The sequence below is a fragment of the Diabrotica virgifera genome, chromosome 3 (genome assembly GCF_917563875.1).
Source record: "Diabrotica virgifera virgifera chromosome 3, PGI_DIABVI_V3a".
Taxonomy (NCBI): Eukaryota; Metazoa; Arthropoda; class Insecta; order Coleoptera; family Chrysomelidae; genus Diabrotica; species Diabrotica virgifera.
The window spans coordinates 172,414,133-172,435,996 of record NC_065445.1 but is presented as its reverse complement, the minus strand read 5'-3'; the positions used below and the strand labels follow the sequence as shown (position 1 = coordinate 172,435,996).

General features: G+C 31.4%; 2 long non-coding RNA genes across 2 annotated transcripts in view; both read right to left on the bottom strand.

Moving 5' to 3' along the window:
* LOC126882215 (uncharacterized) overlaps positions 1-10,348 on the bottom strand; it is a 12,122-nt gene extending 1,774 nt beyond the window's left edge. The window contains exon 1 of the long non-coding RNA XR_007697227.1: positions 7,401-10,348. This is a non-coding gene — a long non-coding RNA (uncharacterized LOC126882215). The remainder of the gene's footprint in view (positions 1-7,400) is intronic.
* Positions 10,349-11,978: 1,630 nt separating this feature from the next.
* LOC126882216 (uncharacterized) lies at positions 11,979-18,566 on the bottom strand. Its single transcript, XR_007697228.1, has 2 exons — positions 13,588-18,566; positions 11,979-12,977 (listed from the first exon to the last, which is right to left on the bottom strand). It is a non-coding gene; the product is annotated as an uncharacterized LOC126882216 (long non-coding RNA).
* Positions 18,567-21,864: the final 3,298 nt, after the last annotated feature.

The following is a 21,864-nucleotide window of genomic DNA, read 5'->3' as shown; positions in this document are numbered from 1 at the left end:
GTAAGAGTGAAAGCTTTTACCCCAAGGATGTTATTAAAGTGAGAAACTTGATCGCACAAGTACTATTTTAAAGTCGGCCGAAATAGTACAAGCGACCATATTATTCGACGCTCCGTAGCAAGATGCTTCCGGTATTAGTCAAGTCCGACAAAAAAAATAGAATGACAAATGATGTGTCGAATGAGAGCTTATAACCCAAAGATAAGTTTGGGAACCAAATAATCTAATATACAAATACATATGTCAAAAAAAAAACAGAGGTAACCTAAATCTGGAAAAAAAAACATAGTGTATTTAACAGATAGTCTGAAATATAAAAAAAACCAATAGTTACTAAAACTCCTCACTAAATGTTCCCAAACGAGGTTGCGGTTGCATCCTAGAAAATGAGCATCACTATGATGCACCTCCATGCCCCCCCGTAGGCCCAGGGTGGCAGGACGAAAAGGAGCTGGAATGTCCCCCCAAAAAGCTTGTTCCCAGAAACATACTCCCAGTTTGACTTGGCGGTAGCTGCAATAAGGTCAAGGTGGCTTCCCTAGGTAGTCAAGGTGGGGTACGACATCACATGAGGGTTAGTTTTCTTCCAAATGGCTAAAAACATATACTTCGTTTGATTTCTCATATAAACCGGTAAACAAAAGTAAAGAGAAGAAGAAATAATCGAGGAAAACTTTTTAGAAGCAATAACATAAAAAAACAACCATTAAAAATGGAACAAAAACTAATCTCAGGTAACCTTGAACTATTTTGAGTTTGAAAACATGAACAAATAATGGCATTGCATTTGAAATAGGAATATAAAATATGACTTATCTGAAATAACATGAGATTAAGATAGTAATAGCCATCTACATACATTTTATATACCTTAATGAAATGGTATTGAACCAGACAAAGATAGTTACATGACAATTTATAGATATATTGGACATGAAAATTTATAGATATATTGGATGTTCAATCGGTTTAAAAACGTACAGAGAAATGGTAATTATTTCCAATATTAATTTGAGGACTTCAAAAATGTTTGGTTATGTAAAACCAAAAACCCCATTAATATAAAGATCGATATAAAGATAATATAAAGATCGAAATAATCTACATCCTTCACCTAAGGGACTGGCTAAGAACATTTAACAATGAACCAACTATTTCATATATTCAAGGTTAACTAAAAAACATTAGTAGAAAAAACGATTTACCGGTTAATTTTTTATTCCTCTTCCACTGATGGTACTCCCATCCTTACTCCAGGAAACCCGTACTCCAGGAAACAAGTGGTGGTAACTTTTTACTATACTTCCAAAACTTAGTTGAAATAAAAATTAATTTCGAAGAAATTAACCGCCATTTACGGTATCAACCACCAACACCAACCTGTCAACCTCGCAGCCACCGGCCAAGTGCCCTCTCATTCCTCCCACAGTCAGCGAGGGAAAACGTCAAACTCTCACGGAACACGAATTAAACGACAAGGAACGGTTCAACAACTATGTTCCGTACAGTGTGACGTCACATGAGAAGTCCTTTACGATAAATTAAAGAATTTAAATGGGAGGTCAAGAGAAAATAATTATTTTTTTTAAAATAATTACAGCGCTAAAAATGATAATATAACGGGTGGACCGTTACAATCCCCTCCTACTCGGGAAAAAAAAAATTTTTTAACCAAAAAAAAATTTTTTTTTTTTTTTAAACTTCAAAATATTAACAACTAAATTTACAATAGTCTAACAATCCACGTTGATTCGCAAGATTACTTCTAAATATAAACTAATGGTCAAGGAAAAATAAATCAATACATGACTCAAACTCATACTAAAATGTTACTATGTTACTCTCTGCTACCAAATATTAACATATATTGCTCAAAAGTCAAAACAAAACTAAATATTGTACTTAAGTTCATAATAACTGAGTGTCGAGTTGGGCACTAAAACCAAAATTGAACTATCCATGGACATCAGATTTATAAAGGGTATATCCAAGAACGGAACAACCAGGAAAAGGTGTGAGCCAATTCGAACCATATCAAAAGTAAATGTACCAAAGTGAATAAAAAAAATCAGTAACTAAAATAGGTAAAGAATTGAACACTTTATCCAAAACTGAACTAACAATGGACACCAGATTCATAATAGTATATCCAGAGAAGAACAATCAGGAAGATTTATGGAAAAATTCTCACTAATGTCAAATAATACCAATAATAAACATACCAAAGGAATCCAAAACTCAATAACCAAAATAAATGTGGAATCGGACACTTAATCCAAAGTCGAACTATCAGGTGGACACCAGATTCATAAAAGGCATATCCAAAGAAGAACGACCAGGCAAATTTATGGACCAATTCACACCAATACTAAACCACATAACAGATCAGGTCTACGTACACCCACATCCGGTAATACGAACCTATCCAACTAAATACACAAAATAAATGAAGAATCGGACACTTATCCAGAATCGGACTATCAATGGACACCAGATTTATATAGGAGTATATCCAAAGAAGAACGATCAGGCAAATTTATGGACCAATTCTTACTAATACTAAATAAACTAAATTATTGGATCCAATGGTAACTAATACTGAACAAAATAAATAAATTAGGTCTACATACACCCTCATCCGGTAATATGAACCTATCTGAACTAAGTAATCCAAAATAAGTCAGAAAAAAATTACTAACAGACTAAGTAACAGAGATGTAACCAAACTAAATCAAAGGTAAGATAAATACCTAAAGTGTATTGACTAAAGTATTCTAGAAAATACATAACTTAATTCATGCTGGTATTCGCGAACTATAGCATGTTGCTACAACAGATGTATGAGAATAACCAGACACAGATAAGGTACTAATATAAGAATAAGTAAGAAAGAAAACAGAATGAATAGTGAACTTACAAGGTCTATGGCACTATGATAAATAATAGGAAGAAAAAAAAAAAAATATGATAAGTGATAGGGAAAAAAATTGACGAGAACGAGCACAATTTTAAATAAAACTGCAAATTCATGCGTTCTCACATACGTACATAGAATTATTCAGGAAATATTCCAGAATCTGAATAACAAAACTAATGCCTACGAAAAGAAGTGGGAATATATTCAAATGAACAACTCATCTGTCTAAACACTCCAAATACTGACTTAACGAACCTACTATGTATAGGGATGGCCTAAGCATTGATTTATAAACAAGTGCGCAAGATATTTATCCATGTTTACTCATCAACTCAAAGTACAAACATACTATGAAGCAAAAGGCCTAATATGAACTAAATACTTCCCTATTAAATTGTAAAAAACTGAAATAAGTAAACTGATTACAGAAAAATGTTTAGGAAATGTAATGATGAAAAGACATCTGCCTACTCTGCCATGAGGACATAGATTACGAAACCGGACAGCAGTGATCAGTTGCTGAATTTCGAACCCACGTATTCACCAACTTTGAGCATCAACAGACTAAGTAGTTTCTAAGAAGAAATATGAAAGACTCAAGAATTCATACATACTTACATCAAAATTCCAAACTAATTCCAGAATCATACTGTGTAGGATAGAAGGATATAAATTATTATAAAGTGTTTAAGATATTGGAGACAAATAATGTTAATAGAGTAACCCAATAACAAATTAAAAACCACATCTTTCCAATATGGCAAATTCAATAATAAGATATAAATATGATCAAAAAAAAATTAGTAAGTAATCAAATATTCCAAATAATATAACACATAACCTGAGATAAGTAGTGCATAACATACAGTTCCATAATAATATCCATATTAAACAAGAGTACCTACTTGTATGAGCTTACCTGTCCAAATAAGTATATAAATATATAATAATTCAACAACCCTTCTAACTTAAGGGGTTAGGTGTGCAAAAACTAAACAAAAATACAAGTGAAGTTCTGATTAATTGTATAATCCTACTGACAGGATTAGCAATTAATAACATTGACTCATAATAATAATTACAATGCACCATGCCTAATACCAAAAAAAAAGTTAAACTCATACATAAAGTACTACATAATAATTAAATTAATAAGTAATAAATTAAAAGTCATCAACAACAAAGCCAAAGATGAAATCAAGCAATGTATGTAGGTACCTGCATTATCAGATGACAAAAAAAATATCAGACTAAAATTTCTAACCATACTAAAGATTGAGTTAAGCTAAAGACAAACAGAAGAAGAGATTAGCTTGAACAACACTGTTAAGGTAATCTTCTTCTGAAGACTGTTCTATAACTTAGTAGGAAAATAGTATCAATGTTTCCTAACTAATAAATAATTTATATTTAAATCTCAACCTAAAGTATCTGATTTCTATGAGCATTATATTATGGTACCCACATTGATATAATATTATTATCAACAATAATAAAACTAGAAACTGAGATGGATAATGGAACTACTTTACTATACAATAATTATAATTGTTATATTTAACACTACCAATTAAAGAAAAATAGTTTGGATGACCATCTGTAACCATCCGAACCATGCGAATTCAACGTATCATGTATAGAAACTAATGTCTGGACTGATATTGCTTTGTGGTGTGTGCCTGTCTTACCAAACAACCCAAATATCAAAAATAACAAATATAAAATATAATCTAAAGTTTGTAAGACAAAGATACATATGGAGAAAATATTAGCGACACACCAACAAATCAAAATGCCAGCAAAATATATAAATAATCAAATCAATAGCGTAAATAAAATACCTAAATACTGAAAATGATTTCTAGTTATGTATAAAATATAACCATACTAGAAAAAAATGTATGCATATATTCAATGATTAATTGTACGCGCAAACGTACTACCATTGGTAGAAGGAATAAAAATTTAACTAATAGAACATAATGTCAGTTATGTATACTCAATCTAAATACATAAATAAGTTTCCAATAAAAATACAAAATCCAAACTAACATATGAGCTGTACCACTAAAACTAAAAATGAGGTATCGAAATAAACTAATCAAAACCAAAAGCAGCATAAGTCTACCTGTTTAGTATTCGTAAAGTTTTAAAGACCAAAAATAAATCAGAAGTAACATGTATACAAAGATATCAAAAAGTTAATAAAACAGAAAATTCCAATAAAAGAAAATTGAACTAAAAGAACTACTGTCTTAGAACCATAAAACGGTTGGCCCCACGTTGGGCGCCAGTGTAACAAAATTAAGAAAACTTCTGTTGGAGTGAAAGTAAAAAGAAAGATATACTCCAACAGAAGTAAGGAAAAAAAAGAAGAATAGAAAAGACTAAGGTAACTAGTTGGGGCCTCTTATGAAAATAAAAATGAAGGGGCTTCAGCGGTTGAGCCGAAGTAGGAAAAATAAAAAATACTACTTTGCAGTAGTACTGAAGAAAGGGGAATTAGAAGGGATAATAAGTAGACGTGGGAAGAGACAGAGGCAAACTGAATAGAGTTGGCTAGCTATAGATGCAAGAGAGCAACTTGACACTCAAGGATGGATACGGCTCGTTTGCATGCCTGTCGAAGAACAGTAGCTCTATGTAGATAGTAATAATGACTAAAATATGAAATAATAAAATAAGAATAATGTACTGAAGAGGAATGAAGATGAATAATTTCTAAAGACGAACAAGATAAATAAATCTAACAAATCATGGGCGCCATGAAAATGATCTTCGATCATTCTCCCAGGTATCTTATACTGCTGTCAGATATTAAATATATCAAACCTGTAATAATGAACATAAAGGAATAATAAAAATAAATGATATACAAAATAAATAAACATATTTATTAAAAATAACTACCAGATTTTTAACAATCTCTGAGTTAAGCAAGTTCATATTATGCTGTGACTCTAAAATGACATAAGTTATACAAGAAGATATATATATTTTAAAGATAACAACAATAATGTTATCTGTTACAACTTAAATATAAGTACCTCTTACTAACATATAGGGTACAAAATTACATAAGTCTTCTACCAAATGGTTATAGTACGCCTGCTACGTACAACTAAAGGAAACCGACGAAGATGAAAATAATACAAATAAATAGGCCCAAGCCTCACTAAGAGAAAATACAATACTGAATAAAGCAAAATTAAATATACAAATGAATAAACGTTATAGAAGTGAAGTTAAGAAAAATACCGACAAAATGACCTAAATTAACCGAGCAAATGCAATGAAATAAAGTAACGACGAAGTAACCGAACAAACGAAATAAAGCGAATAAATACAATATTTGGGAAACAAGCAAGTAATGTTACAAAATAAATTTACCCGAATTACATAAACCAATATCAAAGCAATAATAAAGTATTAAAAACCTAATTTTCTCTAGGCTTATTCCTGTGCACAAGAAGTTACCGTAGATACAAAGTTTGGGAACCAAATAATCTAATATACAAATACATATGTCAAAAAAAAAACAGAGGTAACCTAAATCTGGAAAAAAAACATAGTGTATTTAACAGATAGTCTGAAATATAAAAAAAACCAATAGTTACTAAAACTCCTCACTAAATGTTCCCAAACGAGGTTGCGGTTGCATCCTAGAAAATGAGCATCACTATGATGCACCTCCATGCCCCCCCGTAGGCCCAGGTGGCAGGACGAAAAGGAGCTGGAATGTCCCCCAAAAAGCTTGTTCCCAAAACATACTCCCAGTTTGACTTGGCGGTAGCTGCAATAAGGTCAAGGTGGCTTCCCTAGGTAGTCAAGGTGGGTACGACATCACATGAGGGTTAGTTTTCTTCCAAATGGCTAAAAACATATACTTCGTTTGATTTCTCATATAAACCGGTAAACAAAAGTAAAGAGAAGAAGAAATAATCGAGGAAAACTTTTTAGAAGCAATAACATAAAAAAACAACCATTAAAAATGGAACAAAAACTAATCTCAGGTAACCTTGAACTATTTTGAGTTTGAAAACATGAACAAATAATGGCATTGCATTTGAAATAGGAATATAAAATATGACTTATCTGAAATAACATGAGATTAAGATAGTAATAGCCATCTACATACATTTTATATACCTTAATGAAATGGTATTGAACCAGACAAAGATAGTTACATGACAATTTATAGATATATTGGACATGAAAATTTATAGATATATTGGATGTTCAATCGGTTTAAAACGTACAGAGAAATGGTAATTATTTCCAATATTAATTTGAGGACTTCAAAAATGTTTGGTTATGTAAAACCAAAAACCCCATTAATATAAAGATCGATATAAAGATAATATAAAGATCGAAATAATCTACATCCTTCACCTAAGGGACTGGCTAAGAACATTTAACAATGAACCAACTATTTCATATATTCAAGGTTAACTAAAAAACATTAGTAGAAAAAACGATTTACCGGTTAATTTTTTATTCCTCTTCCACTGATGGTACTCCCATCCTTACTCCAGGAAACCCGTACTCCAGGAAACAAGTGGTGGTAACTTTTTACTATACTTCCAAACTTAGTTGAAATAAAAATTAATTTCGAAGAAATTAACCGCCATTTACGGTATCAACCACCAACACCAACCTGTCAACCTCGCAGCCACCGGCCAAGTGCCTCTCATTCCTCCCACAGTCAGCGAGGAAAACGTCAAACTCTCACGGAACACGAATTAAACGACAAGGAACGGTTCAACAACTATGTTCCGTACAGTGTGACGTCACATGAGAAGTCCTTTACGATAAATTAAAGAATTTAAATGGGAGGTCAAGAGAAAATAATTATTTTTTTTAAAAATAATTACAGCGCTAAAAATGATAATATAACGGGTGGACCGTTACAATCCCCTCCTACTCGGGAAAAAAAAAATTTTTTAACCAAAAAAAATTTTTTTTTTTTTTAAACTTCAAAATATTAACAACTAAATTTACAATAGTCTAACAATCCACGTTGATTCGCAAGATTACTTCTAAATATAAACTAATGGTCAAGGAAAAATAAATCAATACATGACTCAAACTCATACTAAAATGTTACTATGTTACTCTCTGCTACCAAATATTAACATATATTGCTCAAAAGTCAAAACAAAACTAAATATTGTACTTAAGTTCATAATAACTGAGTGTCGAGTTGGGCACTAAAACCAAAATTGAACTATCCATGGACATCAGATTTATAAAGGGTATATCCAAGAACGGAACAACCAGGAAAAGGTGTGAGCCAATTCGAACCATATCAAAAGTAAATGTACCAAAGTGAATAAAAAAAATCAGTAACTAAAATAGGTAAAGAATTGAACACTTTATCCAAAACTGAACTAACAATGGACACCAGATTCATAATAGTATATCCAGAGAAGAACAATCAGGAAGATTTATGGAAAAATTCTCACTAATGTCAAATAATACCAATAATAAACATACCAAAGGAATCCAAAACTCAATAACCAAAATAAATGTGGAATCGGACACTTAATCCAAAGTCGAACTATCAGTGGACACCAGATTCATAAAAGGCATATCCAAAGAAGAACGACCAGGCAAATTTATGGACCAATTCACACCAATACTAAACCACATAACAGATCAGGTCTACGTACACCCACATCCGGTAATACGAACCTATCCAACTAAATACACAAAATAAATGAAGAATCGGACACTTATCCAGAATCGGACTATCAATGGACACCAGATTTATATAGGAGTATATCCAAAGAAGAACGATCAGGCAAATTTATGGACCAATTCTTACTAATACTAAATAAACTAAATTATTGGATCCAATGGTAACTAATACTGAACAAAATAAATAAATTAGGTCTACATACACCCTCATCCGGTAATATGAACCTATCTGAACTAAGTAATCCAAAATAAGTCAGAAAAAAATTACTAACAGACTAAGTAACAGAGATGTAACCAAACTAAATCAAAGGTAAGATAAATACCTAAAGTGTATTGACTAAAGTATTCTAGAAAATACATAACTTAATTCATGCTGGTATTCGCGAACTATAGCATGTTGCTACAACAGATGTATGAGAATAACCAGACACAGATAAGGTACTAATATAAGAATAAGTAAGAAAGAAAACAGAATGAATAGTGAACTTACAAGGTCTATGGCACTATGATAAATAATAGGAAGAAAAAAAAAAATATGATAAGTGATAGGGAAAAAAATTGACGAGAACGAGCACAATTTTAAATAAAACTGCAAATTCATGCGTTCTCACATACGTACATAGAATTATTCAGGAAATATTCCAGAATCTGAATAACAAAACTAATGCCTACGAAAAGAAGTGGGAATATATTCAAATGAACAACTCATCTGTCTAAACACTCCAAATACTGACTTAACGAACCTACTATGTATAGGGATGGCCTAAGCATTGATTTATAAACAAGTGCGCAAGATATTTATCCATGTTTACTCATCAACTCAAAGTACAAACATACTATGAAGCAAAAGGCCTAATATGAACTAAATACTTCCCTATTAAATTGTAAAAAACTGAAATAAGTAAACTGATTACAGAAAAATGTTTAGGAAATGTAATGATGAAAAGACATCTGCCTACTCTGCCATGAGGACATAGATTACGAAACCGGACAGCAGTGATCAGTTGCTGAATTTCGAACCCACGTATTCACCAACTTTGAGCATCAACAGACTAAGTAGTTTCTAAGAAGAAATATGAAAGACTCAAGAATTCATACATACTTACATCAAAATTCCAAACTAATTCCAGAATCATACTGTGTAGGATAGAAGGATATAAATTATTATAAAGTGTTTAAGATATTGGAGACAAATAATGTTAATAGAGTAACCCAATAACAAATTAAAAACCACATCTTTCCAATATGGCAAATTCAATAATAAGATATAAATATGATCAAAAAAAAATTAGTAAGTAATCAAATATTCCAAATAATATAACACATAACCTGAGATAAGTAGTGCATAACATACAGTTCCATAATAATATCCATATTAAACAAGAGTACCTACTTGTATGAGCTTACCTGTCCAAATAAGTATATAAATATATAATAATTCAACAACCCTTCTAACTTAAGGGGTTAGGTGTGCAAAAACTAAACAAAAATACAAGTGAAGTTCTGATTAATTGTATAATCCTACTGACAGGATTAGCAATTAATAACATTGACTCATAATAATAATTACAATGCACCATGCCTAATACCAAAAAAAAAGTTAAACTCATACATAAAGTACTACATAATAATTAAATTAATAAGTAATAAATTAAAAGTCATCAACAACAAAGCCAAAGATGAAATCAAGCAATGTATGTAGGTACCTGCATTATCAGATGACAAAAAAAATATCAGACTAAAATTTCTAACCATACTAAAGATTGAGTTAAGCTAAAGACAAACAGAAGAAGAGATTAGCTTGAACAACACTGTTAAGGTAATCTTCTTCTGAAGACTGTTCTATAACTTAGTAGGAAAATAGTATCAATGTTTCCTAACTAATAAATAATTTATATTTAAATCTCAACCTAAAGTATCTGATTTCTATGAGCATTATATTATGGTACCCACATTGATATAATATTATTATCAACAATAATAAAACTAGAAACTGAGATGGATAATGGAACTACTTTACTATACAATAATTATAATTGTTATATTTAACACTACCAATTAAAGAAAAATAGTTTGGATGACCATCTGTAACCATCCGAACCATGCGAATTCAACGTATCATGTATAGAAACTAATGTCTGGACTGATATTGCTTTGTGGTGTGTGCCTGTCTTACCAAACAACCCAAATATCAAAAATAACAAATATAAAATATAATCTAAAGTTTGTAAGACAAAGATACATATGGAGAAAATATTAGCGACACACCAACAAATCAAAATGCCAGCAAAATATATAAATAATCAAATCAATAGCGTAAATAAAATACCTAAATACTGAAAATGATTTCTAGTTATGTATAAAATATAACCATACTAGAAAAAAATGTATGCATATATTCAATGATTAATTGTACGCGCAAACGTACTACCATTGGTAGAAGGAATAAAAATTTAACTAATAGAACATAATGTCAGTTATGTATACTCAATCTAAATACATAAATAAGTTTCCAATAAAAATACAAAATCCAAACTAACATATGAGCTGTACCACTAAAACTAAAAATGAGGTATCGAAATAAACTAATCAAAACCAAAAGCAGCATAAGTCTACCTGTTTAGTATTCGTAAAGTTTTAAAGACCAAAAATAAATCAGAAGTAACATGTATACAAAGATATCAAAAAGTTAATAAAACAGAAAATTCCAATAAAAGAAAATTGAACTAAAAGAACTACTGTCTTAGAACCATAAAACGGTTGGCCCCACGTTGGGCGCCAGTGTAACAAAATTAAGAAAACTTCTGTTGGAGTGAAAGTAAAAAGAAAGATATACTCCAACAGAAGTAAGGAAAAAAAAGAAGAATAGAAAAGACTAAGGTAACTAGTTGGGGCCTCTTATGAAAATAAAAATGAAGGGGCTTCAGCGGTTGAGCCGAAGTAGGAAAAATAAAAAATACTACTTTGCAGTAGTACTGAAGAAAGGGGAATTAGAAGGGATAATAAGTAGACGTGGGAAGAGACAGAGGCAAACTGAATAGAGTTGGCTAGCTATAGATGCAAGAGAGCAACTTGACACTCAAGGATGGATACGGCTCGTTTGCATGCCTGTCGAAGAACAGTAGCTCTATGTAGATAGTAATAATGACTAAAATATGAAATAATAAAATAAGAATAATGTACTGAAGAGGAATGAAGATGAATAATTTCTAAAGACGAACAAGATAAATAAATCTAACAAATCATGGGCGCCATGAAAATGATCTTCGATCATTCTCCCAGGTATCTTATACTGCTGTCAGATATTAAATATATCAAACCTGTAATAATGAACATAAAGGAATAATAAAAATAAATGATATACAAAATAAATAAACATATTTATTAAAAATAACTACCAGATTTTTAACAATCTCTGAGTTAAGCAAGTTCATATTATGCTGTGACTCTAAAATGACATAAGTTATACAAGAAGATATATATATTTTAAAGATAACAACAATAATGTTATCTGTTACAACTTAAATATAAGTACCTCTTACTAACATATAGGGTACAAAATTACATAAGTCTTCTACCAAATGGTTATAGTACGCCTGCTACGTACAACTAAAGGAAACCGACGAAGATGAAAATAATACAAATAAATAGGCCCAAGCCTCACTAAGAGAAAATACAATACTGAATAAAGCAAAATTAAATATACAAATGAATAAACGTTATAGAAGTGAAGTTAAGAAAAATACCGACAAAATGACCTAAATTAACCGAGCAAATGCAATGAAATAAAGTAACGACGAAGTAACCGAACAAACGAAATAAAGCGAATAAATACAATATTTGGGAAACAAGCAAGTAATGTTACAAAATAAATTTACCCGAATTACATAAACCAATATCAAAGCAATAATAAAGTATTAAAAACCTAATTTTCTCTAGGCTTATTCCTGTGCACAAGAAGTTACCGTAGATACAAAGTTTGGGAACCAAATAATCTAATATACAAATACATATGTCAAAAAAAAACAGAGGTAACCTAAATCTGGAAAAAAAACATAGTGTATTTAACAGATAGTCTGAAATATAAAAAAAACCAATAGTTACTAAAACTCCTCACTAAATGTTCCCAAACGAGGTTGCGGTTGCATCCTAGAAAATGAGCATCACTATGATGCACCTCCATGCCCCCCCGTAGGCCCAGGTGGCAGGACGAAAAGGAGCTGGAATGTCCCCCAAAAAGCTTGTTCCCAAAACATACTCCCAGTTTGACTTGGCGGTAGCTGCAATAAGGTCAAGGTGGCTTCCCTAGGTAGTCAAGGTGGGTACGACATCACATGAGGGTTAGTTTTCTTCCAAATGGCTAAAAACATATACTTCGTTTGATTTCTCATATAAACCGGTAAACAAAAGTAAAGAGAAGAAGAAATAATCGAGGAAAACTTTTTAGAAGCAATAACATAAAAAAACAACCATTAAAAATGGAACAAAAACTAATCTCAGGTAACCTTGAACTATTTTGAGTTTGAAAACATGAACAAATAATGGCATTGCATTTGAAATAGGAATATAAAATATGACTTATCTGAAATAACATGAGATTAAGATAGTAATAGCCATCTACATACATTTTATATACCTTAATGAAATGGTATTGAACCAGACAAAGATAGTTACATGACAATTTATAGATATATTGGACATGAAAATTTATAGATATATTGGATGTTCAATCGGTTTAAAACGTACAGAGAAATGGTAATTATTTCCAATATTAATTTGAGGACTTCAAAAATGTTTGGTTATGTAAAACCAAAAACCCCATTAATATAAAGATCGATATAAAGATAATATAAAGATCGAAATAATCTACATCCTTCACCTAAGGGACTGGCTAAGAACATTTAACAATGAACCAACTATTTCATATATTCAAGGTTAACTAAAAAACATTAGTAGAAAAAACGATTTACCGGTTAATTTTTTATTCCTCTTCCACTGATGGTACTCCCATCCTTACTCCAGGAAACCCGTACTCCAGGAAACAAGTGGTGGTAACTTTTTACTATACTTCCAAACTTAGTTGAAATAAAAATTAATTTCGAAGAAATTAACCGCCATTTACGGTATCAACCACCAACACCAACCTGTCAACCTCGCAGCCACCGGCCAAGTGCCTCTCATTCCTCCCACAGTCAGCGAGGAAAACGTCAAACTCTCACGGAACACGAATTAAACGACAAGGAACGGTTCAACAACTATGTTCCGTACAGTGTGACGTCACATGAGAAGTCCTTTACGATAAATTAAAGAATTTAAATGGGAGGTCAAGAGAAAATAATTATTTTTTTTAAAAATAATTACAGCGCTAAAAATGATAATATAACGGGTGGACCGTTACAATCCCCTCCTACTCGGGAAAAAAAAAATTTTTTAACCAAAAAAATTTTTTTTTTTTTTTAAACTTCAAAATATTAACAACTAAATTTACAATAGTCTAACAATCCACGTTGATTCGCAAGATTACTTCTAAATATAAACTAATGGTCAAGGAAAAATAAATCAATACATGACTCAAACTCATACTAAAATGTTACTATGTTACTCTCTGCTACCAAATATTAACATATATTGCTCAAAAGTCAAAACAAAACTAAATATTGTACTTAAGTTCATAATAACTGAGTGTCGAGTTGGGCACTAAAACCAAAATTGAACTATCCATGGACATCAGATTTATAAAGGGTATATCCAAGAACGGAACAACCAGGAAAAGGTGTGAGCCAATTCGAACCATATCAAAAGTAAATGTACCAAAGTGAACAAAAAAAATCAGTAACTAAAATAGGTAAAGAATTGAACACTTTATCCAAAACTGAACTAACAATGGACACCAGATTCATAATAGTATATCCAGAGAAGAACAATCAGGAAGATTTATGGAAAAATTCTCACTAATGTCAAATAATACCAATAATAAACATACCAAAGGAATCCAAAACTCAATAACCAAAATAAATGTGGAATCGGACACTTAATCCAAAGTCGAACTATCAGTGGACACCAGATTCATAAAAGGCATATCCAAAGAAGAACGACCAGGCAAATTTATGGACCAATTCACACCAATACTAAACCACATAACAGATCAGGTCTACGTACACCCACATCCGGTAATACGAACCTATCCAACTAAATACACAAAATAAATGAAGAATCGGACACTTATCCAGAATCGGACTATCAATGGACACCAGATTTATATAGGAGTATATCCAAAGAAGAACGATCAGGCAAATTTATGGACCAATTCTTACTAATACTAAATAAACTAAATTATTGGATCCAATGGTAACTAATACTGAACAAAATAAATAAATTAGGTCTACATACACCCTCATCCGGTAATATGAACCTATCTGAACTAAGTAATCCAAAATAAGTCAGAAAAAAATTACTAACAGACTAAGTAACAGAGATGTAACCAAACTAAATCAAAGGTAAGATAAATACCTAAAGTGTATTGACTAAAGTATTCTAGAAAATACATAACTTAATTCATGCTGGTATTCGCGAACTATAGCATGTTGCTACAACAGATGTATGAGAATAACCAGACACAGATAAGGTACTAATATAAGAATAAGTAAGAAAGAAAACAGAATGAATAGTGAACTTACAAGGTCTATGGCACTATGATAAATAATAGGAAGAAAAAAAAAAAAAAAATATGATAAGTGATAGGGAAAAAAATTGACGAGAACGAGCACAATTTTAAATAAAACTGCAAATTCATGCGTTCTCACATACGTACATAGAATTATTCAGGAAATATTCCAGAATCTGAATAACAAAACTAATGCCTACGAAAAGAAGTGGGAATATATTCAAATGAACAACTCATCTGTCTAAACACTCCAAATACTGACTTAACGAACCTACTATGTATAGGGATGGCCTAAGCATTGATTTATAAACAAGTGCGCAAGATATTTATCCATGTTTACTCATCAACTCAAAGTACAAACATACTATGAAGCAAAAGGCCTAATATGAACTAAATACTTCCCTATTAAATTGTAAAAAAACTGAAATAAGTAAACTGATTACAGAAAAATGTTTAGGAAATGTAATGATGAAAAGACATCTGCCTACTCTGCCATGAGGACATAGATTACGAAACCGGACAGCAGTGATCAGTTGCTGAATTTCGAACCCACGTATTCACCAACTTTGAGCATCAACAGACTAAGTAGTTTCTAAGAAGAAATATGAAAGACTCAAGAATTCATACATACTTACATCAAAATTCCAAACTAATTCCAGAATCATACTGTGTAGGATAGAAGGATATAAATTATTATAAAGTGTTTAAGATATTGGAGACAAATAATGTTAATAGAGTAACCCAATAACAAATTAAAAACCACATCTTTCCAATATGGCAAATTCAATAATAAGATATAAATATGATCAAAAAAAAATTAGTAAGTAATCAAATATTCCAAATAATATAACACATAACCTGAGATAAGTAGTGCATAACATACAGTTCCATAATAATATCCATATTAAACAAGAGTACCTACTTGTATGAGCTTACCTGTCCAAATAAGTATATAAATATATAATAATTCAACAACCCTTCTAACTTAAGGGGTTAGGTGTGCAAAAACTAAACAAAAATACAAGTGAAGTTCTGATTAATTGTATAATCCTACTGACAGGATTAGCAATTAATAACATTGACTCATAATAATAATTACAATGCACCATGCCTAATACCAAAAAAAAAGTTAAACTCATACATAAAGTACTACATAATAATTAAATTAATAAGTAATAAATTAAAAGTCATCAACAACAAAGCCAAAGATGAAATCAAGCAATGTATGTAGGTACCTGCATTATCAGATGACAAAAAAAATATCAGACTAAAATTTCTAACCATACTAAAGATTGAGTTAAGCTAAAGACAAACAGAAGAAGAGATTAGCTTGAACAACACTGTTAAGGTAATCTTCTTCTGAAGACTGTTCTATAACTTAGTAGGAAAATAGTATCAATGTTTCCTAACTAATAAATAATTTATATTTAAATCTCAACCTAAAGTATCTGATTTCTATGAGCATTATATTATGGTACCCACATTGATATAATATTATTATCAACAATAATAAAACTAGAAACTGAGATGGATAATGGAACTACTTTACTATACAATAATTATAATTGTTATATTTAACACTACCAATTAAAGAAAAATAGTTTGGATGACCATCTGTAACCATCCGAACCATGCGAATTCAACGTATCATGTATAGAAACTAATGTCTGGACTGATATTGCTTTGTGGTGTGTGCCTGTCTTACCAAACAACCCAAATATCAAAAATAACAAATATAAAATATAATCTAAAGTTTGTAAGACAAAGATACATATGGAGAAAATATTAGCGACACACCAACAAATCAAAATGCCAGCAAAATATATAAATAATCAAATCAATAGCGTAAATAAAATACCTAAATACTGAAAATGATTTCTAGTTATGTATAAAATATAACCATACTAGAAAAAAATGTATGCATATATTCAATGATTAATTGTACGCGCAAACGTACTACCATTGGTAGAAGGAATAAAAATTTAACTAATAGAACATAATGTCAGTTATGTATACTCAATCTAAATACATAAATAAGTTTCCAATAAAAATACAAAATCCAAACTAACATATGAGCTGTACCACTAAAACTAAAAATGAGGTATCGAAATAAACTAATCAAAACCAAAAGCAGCATAAGTCTACCTGTTTAGTATTCGTAAAGTTTTAAAGACCAAAAATAAATCAGAAGTAACATGTATACAAAGATATCAAAAAGTTAATAAAACAGAAAATTCCAATAAAAGAAAATTGAACTAAAAGAACTACTGTCTTAGAACCATAAAACGGTTGGCCCCACGTTGGGCGCCAGTGTAACAAAATTAAGAAAACTTCTGTTGGAGTGAAAGTAAAAAGAAAGATATACTCCAACAGAAGTAAGGAAAAAAAAGAAGAATAGAAAAGACTAAGGTAACTAGTTGGGGCCTCTTATGAAAATAAAAATGAAGGGGCTTCAGCGGTTGAGCCGAAGTAGGAAAAATAAAAAATACTACTTTGCAGTAGTACTGAAGAAAGGGGAATTAGAAGGGATAATAAGTAGACGTGGGAAGAGACAGAGGCAAACTGAATAGAGTTGGCTAGCTATAGATGCAAGAGAGCAACTTGACACTCAAGGATGGATACGGCTCGTTTGCATGCCTGTCGAAGAACAGTAGCTCTATGTAGATAGTAATAATGACTAAAATATGAAATAATAAAATAAGAATAATGTACTGAAGAGGAATGAAGATGAATAATTTCTAAAGACGAACAAGATAAATAAATCTAACAAATCATGGGCGCCATGAAAATGATCTTCGATCATTCTCCCAGGTATCTTATACTGCTGTCAGATATTAAATATATCAAACCTGTAATAATGAACATAAAGGAATAATAAAAATAAATGATATACAAAATAAATAAACATATTTATTAAAAATAACTACCAGATTTTTAACAATCTCTGAGTTAAGCAAGTTCATATTATGCTGTGACTCTAAAATGACATAAGTTATACAAGAAGATATATATATTTTAAAGATAACAACAATAATGTTATCTGTTACAACTTAAATATAAGTACCTCTTACTAACATATAGGGTACAAAATTACATAAGTCTTCTACCAAATGGTTATAGTACGCCTGCTACGTACAACTAAAGGAAACCGACGAAGATGAAAATAATACAAATAAATAGGCCCAAGCCTCACTAAGAGAAAATACAATACTGAATAAAGCAAAATTAAATATACAAATGAATAAACGTTATAGAAGTGAAGTTAAGAAAAATACCGACAAAATGACCTTATTGCAGCTACCGCCAAGTCAAACTGGGAGTATGTTTTGGGAACAAGCTTTTTGGGGGACATTCCAGCTCCTTTTCGTCCTGCCACCTGGGCCTACGGGGGGGCATGGAGGTGCATCATAGTGATGCTCATTTTCTAGGATGCAACCGCAACCTCGTTTGGGAACATTTAGTGAGGAGTTTTAGTAACTATTGGTTTTTTTATATTTCAGACTATCTGTTAAATACACTATGTTTTTTTTCCAGATTTAGGTTACCTCTGTTTTTTTTGATATATGTATTTGTATATTAGATTATTTGGTTCCCAAACTTTGTATCTACGGTAACTTCTTGTGCACAGGAATAAGCCTAGAGAAAATTAGGTTTTTAATACTTTATTATTGCTTTGATATTGGTTTATGTAATTCGGGTAAATTTATTTTGTAACATTACTTGCTTGTTTCCCAAATATTGTATTTATTCGCTTTATTTCGTTTGTTCGGTTACTTCGTCGTTAATTTATTTCATTGCATTTGCTCGGTTAATTTAGGTCATTTTGTCGGTATTTTTCTTAACTTCACTTCTATAACGTTTATTCATTTGTATATTTAATTTTGCTTTATTCAGTATTGTATTTTCTCTTAGTGAGGCTTGGGCCTATTTATTTGTATTATTTTCATCTTCGTCGGTTTCCTTTAGTTGTACGTAGCAGGCGTACTATAACCATTTGGTAGAAGACTTATGTAATTTTGTACCCTATATGTTAGTAAGAGGTACTTATATTTAAGTTGTAACAGATAACATTATTGTTGTTATCTTTAAAATATATATATCTTCTTGTATAACTTATGTCATTTTAGAGTCACAGCATAATATGAACTTGCTTAACTCAGAGATTGTTAAAAATCTGGTAGTTATTTTTAATAAATATGTTTATTTATTTTGTATATCATTTATTTTTATTATTCCTTTATGTTCATTATTACAGGTTTGATATATTTAATATCTGACAGCAGTATAAGATACCTGGGAGAATGATCGAAGATCATTTTCATGGCGCCCATGATTTGTTAGATTTATTTATCTTGTTCGTCTTTAGAAATTATTCATCTTCATTCCTCTTCAGTACATTATTCTTATTTTATTATTTCATATTTTAGTCATTATTACTATCTACATAGAGCTACTGTTCTTCGACAGGCATGCAAACGAGCCGTATCCATCCTTGAGTGTCAAGTTGCTCTCTTGCATCTATAGCTAGCCAACTCTATTCAGTTTGCCTCTGTCTCTTCCCACGTCTACTTATTATCCCTTCTAATTCCCCTTTCTTCAGTACTACTGCAAAGTAGTATTTTTTATTTTTCCTACTTCGGCTCAACCGCTGAAGCCCCTTCATTTTTATTTTCATAAGAGGCCCCAACTAGTTACCTTAGTCTTTTCTATTCTTCTTTTTTTTCCTTACTTCTGTTGGAGTATATCTTTCTTTTTACTTTCACTCCAACAGAAGTTTTCTTAATTTTGTTACATTAGGAATCCAACACATGGACCAATTATTCTTCAAAAAGAGCCCTGTTTATGTCTCCAAGATAGTCAGTCTTGCGCTTTAAAATAAAAGTTAATAATGCACTAACCATCATTTAAACTATTATAATAATATAGAAGATACTGTTTTCCCTTCTATCTAATTTACATATACAGGGTGATTGGCTAGTGCGCTAAAACTCAATAGATCCGCTATAGTAATAGATAGCAATAAAAGCTAATAACAAAAATTATAGACATAACAGTTACAGGATGTTCGATAACCTAGTGGCAGACCATTCTTGTGTTTTTTTAACACCTTGTATTTTATTTTATATTTGAAATCTCCTTAACTGTCCCATCACAATTTATTTTTTTTTATTTGAAAACTTGCAAATTTACAATCTACTCTGTACAAAAGAGTATTAAGTAAAACTGATAATTATGTAATGTTTTGTAGGTGTTGCCGGCCAGTGCCGGTTCACCTTATTCACCACTGTATTCACTAACACAAATGTCACTCACACAAGTTTTCTGGCCACTGTCTCTTGAGTCTCCTAACTGGTAATGGACGATTGGAAAGCGTGGAAATCATCTCGTTGTTGTGATTGATACTTCTTTTTCTATGATTGGTCGCATGCAGTCCTATTACATCCTTTATGAATGGTATTTTTAAGTCCTCATGTAATGTTTGGTTTGAAATATACCAGGGTGCATTTGCAATGATTCTTAAAGTTTTTGATTGGTATGTCTGCAGAATTTCGGTGTTTGATGGTTTCGTACATCCCCATAGTTCAATCCCGTAGATCCATATAGGTTTTAGTATTATTTTGTATATTGCCAGTTTGTTTTCTATGGATAATTGTGATCTTCTACCAAGAAGCCAATTCATTTGTCTGGTTTTTATTTGGAGTTGTTGTTTTTTTAGCTTTAATGTGCGCTTTCCATGTTAGTTTCTGATCAAGGTGAATACCTAAATATTTGACTTCAGCCTTCACTGGGATAATTTGGTATTTTATTGTAACATGTGGACAATTTACATGTCTGTTCGTAAACGTTATGTGAGCCGATTTTTCGTGGTTGACTTTGATTTTCCGTTTTTGGGGCCAGTTTTGTAATCGATCTAAATGTGTTTGTAGCTTGTTAGAGGCCACTACTGGATCATGGTCAAGCGCAATTATTGCTGTATCATCGGCAAACGTGGCGATAGTTGTTTCGTTGGTAGTTGGTATATCAGCGGTGTATAATAAGTACAAAAATGGTCCCAAAACACTGCCTTGGGGTACTCCTGCCCTTATGAGTTGGTAGCTTCTGTTATCTTTTTCCATTTTGACATCGAAATGTCTGTCGGAATGGTATGATTTTAGAAGTAAGTAAATCTGACTCGGCATGTTTGTTTTTAATTTGTATAACAGCCCTTGGTGCCAAACCTTATCAAAGGCTTGCTGAATATCTAGAAATGCTGCAGTGCAAATGTTCTTGTTTTCTAAACCGTCTCTGATTAAATTTCCTATCCTATGGCGTTGCTGAGTTGTGGTGTGTTTTTCCCTAAAGCCAAATTGATGATTTGGTATTAAATTATTTATGGAGGTTATACTATTTATTCTACTTTGCAGTAGTCGCTCTAATATTTTAGAGAGTATAGGCAGCAGGCTTATAGGTCTGTAAGAGGCAGCTTCTGTTGGTGGCTTTCCAGGTTTGGCGATCATGATAATTTCAGCAAATTTCCATTGCGTTGGATAGTAGGAAAGATGAAGAATTCGGTTGTATAAAGTAGTGAGAAACACGATAGCTC